The 4,490-nt window shown below is 42.1% G+C and overlaps 1 pseudogene; it reads left to right on the top strand.

Moving 5' to 3' along the window:
• Positions 1 to 1,525: 1,525 nt before the first annotated feature.
• LOC103215682 (pre-mRNA-splicing regulator WTAP-like) lies at positions 1,526 to 2,138 on the top strand (annotated as a pseudogene).
• The last annotated feature ends 2,352 nt before the right edge of the window (positions 2,139 to 4,490 follow it).

Here is a 4,490-nt window from a genome sequence, read left to right as displayed (position 1 = left end):
GTACTATGGTTAGGTAAGAAAATATCTTGGTTTTTTCTTTTCTTTTTTGAGACAGGGGTCTCACTCTGTTACCCAGGCTGGAGTTCAGTGGCTCAATCTTGGCTCACTGCTCACTGGAGATAACGTGAGCTCCTGGGCACAAGTGATCCTCCCATATCAGCCTCCCAAGTAGCTAGGATGACAGGTGTGCACCACCACACCTGGCTAATTTTTATTTTTTGTAGAGCTGGGGTCTCCTATGTTGCCCAGGCTGTCTTGAACTCTAAGTCTCAAGCGATTCTCCTGCCTCAGCTCCCAAAACGTTGGGGTTATAGGAATGAGCCACTGTGCCTGGCCAATATCTTTGTTATAAAGAAGAAACCCTAAAGTCAGAGGCATGATGTCTGCGATCTACTCTACCATGGAGAGAGTAAAAATCAACACAAAAGGAATATATACATGTTTACATCAAATTATTATATCTTACTATATACACACATAAACTTATGTGTATATATGTACATAAAACAATATAAAACATGTAACCAAATATAATATACATACACACATATACATGTATACACAGAGAGAATTATGACAAATAGATAAACTTCAAAAAAATCTTTGGATAAAAGATACACAAAATTTTCTCTAAATTATTCTTGTAACTTTCCCACATGTTTGAAGTCATTACAAAATAGAAAGGATTTATAATATAAGTCTATGGGGGCCAGGTGTGGAGGCTCACATCTGTATTCCCAGCATTTAGGGAGGCTGATGGGGAGGATTGCTTGAGTCCAGGAGTTTGAGACCAGTCTGGGAAACATAGCAAGACCCTGTCTCTGTAAAACTTTAAAAATTGGCCCGGCACGGTGGCTCATGCCTGTAATCCCAGCACTTTGGGAGGTCGAGGTGCAGGGTTGGGGGGGATCACGAGGTCAGGAGTTTTCGACCAGCCTGGCCAACACTGTGAAACCCCTATCCCTACTAAAAATACAAAAATTAGCCAAGTCTGGTGGTGGGCGTCTGTAATCACAGCTACTTGGGAGGCCGAGGCAGGAGAATCGCTTGAAACCAGGAGGCGGAGTTTGTGGTGAGCTGAGATCGCACCATTGCACTCCAACCTGGGCGACAGAGCGAGACGCTGTCTCAATAAAAAACAAAAAACAAACAAACAAAAACTTTAAAAATTAGCTAGGTGTGGTGGTGTACACCTCTGGTTCCAGCTACTCCAGAGGCTGAGGCAGGGGGATCCCTTGAGCCCAGGGGTGAGCTGCAGTTAGCTATGATCACACCCCTGCAGTCCAGCCTAAGTGACAGGGGAAGGCCTCAAAAAGCCTGAGTCCAACTTTAAAGAGTTTCCTCTTTTATTTAAAACAAACAAACAAACAAACAAACAAACACACAGCGCTTCCCTTACCGTGCTTGCTGAGCTCCCGCGCCCGCGGAGCTCGCGCCAGGCTCCTGGGAAAGGACGGGGCGTGTTACCCGGGAGCAGCTGCTCCAGTGCTCCTCCAGGCCCCGATCGGGCTAAGCCGGCGGCCTCCCTCCCTTCACCTTTCCTCTCTTGGCGGGACCCTGCGGCGGGCGAGTGACTGCGACCACGCCTGAAAGGCGACTCTTCTGATTCAAGATGACCAACGAAGAACCTCTTCCCAAGAAAGTTCGACTGAGTGAAACAGACTTCAAAGTTATGGCAAGGGATGAGTTAATTCTAAGATGGAAACAATATGAAGCATATGTACAAGCTTTGGAGGGCAAGTACACAGATCTTAACTCTAATGATGTAACTAGCCTAACAGAGTCTGAAGAAAAACTAAAGCAACAACAGCAGGAGTCTGCACGCGGGGAAAACATCCTGGTAATGCGACTAACAACCAAGGAACAACAGATGCAAGAGTGTACTACTCAAATCCAGTACCTCAAGCAAGTCCAGCAGCTGAGCGCTGCCCAGCTGAGATCAACAATGGTATCAGCGATCAAACTTGGTTTTCCTAAAAATGAAAGGTGAACTGGAATAAACTAAAGATAAACTGGAACAAGCCCAAAATGAACTGAGTGCCTGGAAGTTTACGCCTGATAGAGGACTGATGGCGTCAGACTATTCCGAAGAAGTGGCCACCTCCGAAAAATTCCCCTTCTAGAACATGTAGACACTTGAGAAACGTTTCTGTTTGAAGAATATAGAGGGAGAAACAGAAGTCTTAAGTCTGTGGCACACTGTGTCTTCAGACAGTTTGAAGGAATGAAAACCTAGAGATTTTAAATCATGAATTGAACATGTAAAATTCCAGTAAAATGTAAAAATGGAATATGCATCGCTCTTAACCTTGAGCATAGTGACTTAGAGACACTGTGTATCAGTTTTGCCAATAAGACTGTGGACTTCATTATTGCTGTTGAACTTCTGGGTCAAAACTCAAATGAGGTGAATTTTGTCTTTAAAGGGTTTATTTGCTGAGAACCAACTTTTAATAGTCACGAGAGAATCAAATAATAGATGTCAGTATAAGGAGCGCATATATTTAACCATTTAGTTTGGGGCTCTATATTACTTGCTTGAGCCTTAATCAATGTGGTTTTATTCAATGATTTGTTCTTTGAATGGTTGCAAAAACTGTAGATTATCTTACTGAGGACTGTACAAACATGAAGGTGTGGTATGAAACTTTAGGTTGAAACTGTTTGAAGCATTATAAACATTCATGTCACAACTAGATTGTATAAGGATATTAGCTGTGATGAGACTCACTGCATTATTTTTTTAGTGAATTTTATGAAAATCCCCATTCCATTCAACAGGCACATGTTTAAAAGAGCATTGTCGTTGGTGTTAATGGGGGAATGTGTTCCTTCATTGTATTTGGCCCTTTTGTATTGCACTCTTGATATTAAATTAAATGTGCCTTGAAATAAGCAAACACACAAAAAAAATTTTTACAACAAATATGACAAGGGGTTAATAGGTATTAAGTCTTTTTTTTTTTTCCTTTTGAGATGGAGTCTTACTCTGTCGCCCAGGCTGGAGTGCAGTGGCTCCATCTGGGCTGACTGAAACCTCCGCCTCCCGGGTTTAAGCGATTCTCCTGCCTCAGCCTCCAGAGTAGCTGGGATTACAGGCCTGAGCCACCACACCTGGCCCAATAGGTATGAATTCTGTCGTTATGATCTCATGTGGCACAGTGAAAGATGCAGTTACCTGAAGATCAAAGAGGGTTTCTCACATTGTATGGGCTAAGTTCCCCCAACTCTCCTTGTTTGCCTTACTTCCAAGAAAAGGGCAATTCCGTGGGCTCTGCATGGTGTCTGGCCTTGACCCTAGCTGACTGCACAGAGAAAATCAGACTGCACAGAGAAAATCTTCTCCAAATGAAGCCTCCATCACCTGATTCACCTCTTTACGAAACCATATCTGGTGGATAAGGCTATTCTGGTTTGGCTTTTTTTGGACTATGGTGTAGGATTTTAGATTTATTCAAGTGATTTTTTTAAACTATAAAATGTAACAAACACATGAGTATTTAAAAATATATATGTTCATTTTTGGGGATAACAATAACATAAACACCCATGTTCCATCCATCAGGCTATGAAATAGAGTAGTATCCCCCTCTCTCTGCCCCAAATCATCCCTTCCTTCCCCCTCCACTCCTGACTTTTGTGATAACCATTCCTTTGCTTCTCTTCCTGGTCTTGATCACCAACATGTATTTCCCTAAACAATACACTGTTCAACTCTGCCTGTTTTGAACTTTGTATAAATGGATCTTGTTGTAATGGGTTTTTTTTTTTTTTCTGTGACTTACTTATTTCACTCAATGTTATGGTTTTGATGAATTTTCCCTATTAAGGATATCTTGTTAAAATCTGCCTATTGAATTTAAAAAATAAATATTAATTCTGGATGGAGGGTCAATAGATGTTTGTTAAATTCTCTGCATTTCTAGGATTTTTCCTGCAAGTTAAATTACATTAAATTTAAAAGTGCATGCTTGGGTCTGCCTTTCAAAAAACTTTCTAGGCCGGGTGCAGTGGCTCACGCCTGTAATCCCAGTACTTTGGGAGGCCAAGGCAGCTGGATCATGAGGTCAGGAGTTCGAGACCAGCCTGGCCAAGATGGTGAAACCCCGTCTCTACTAAAAATACAAAAATTAGCTGGGCATGGTGGTAGGCGCCTGTAATCCCAGCTACTCAGTAGGCTGAGGCAGCAGAATTGCTTGAACCCGGGAGGCGGAGGTTGCAGTGAGCCGAGATGGCGCCACTATACTCCAGCCTGGGCAACACAACAAGACTCTGTCTCAAATAATAATAATAATGATAATAATAATAATAAACTTTCTAGAGTCATGGATGAGGATGATTTGTCAAAGTGTATGGCTGACAATCATGTTTTTCTGGGCTTTTATACCTGACTACTTTTATGACCTTGAGCTATTTTAATCATGGATCAGTTGCTAGCCTTGTGGACCATTGGCTATATACTTAAACATTCTTTTATTTTTCTCTCTGTC

This window comes from Chlorocebus sabaeus, chromosome 8, assembly GCF_047675955.1.
Source record: "Chlorocebus sabaeus isolate Y175 chromosome 8, mChlSab1.0.hap1, whole genome shotgun sequence".
NCBI classification, from domain to species: domain Eukaryota; kingdom Metazoa; phylum Chordata; class Mammalia; order Primates; family Cercopithecidae; genus Chlorocebus; species Chlorocebus sabaeus.
Note: the sequence above shows the minus strand (reverse complement) of the source record. Positions and strands in the feature narration are given on the sequence as shown.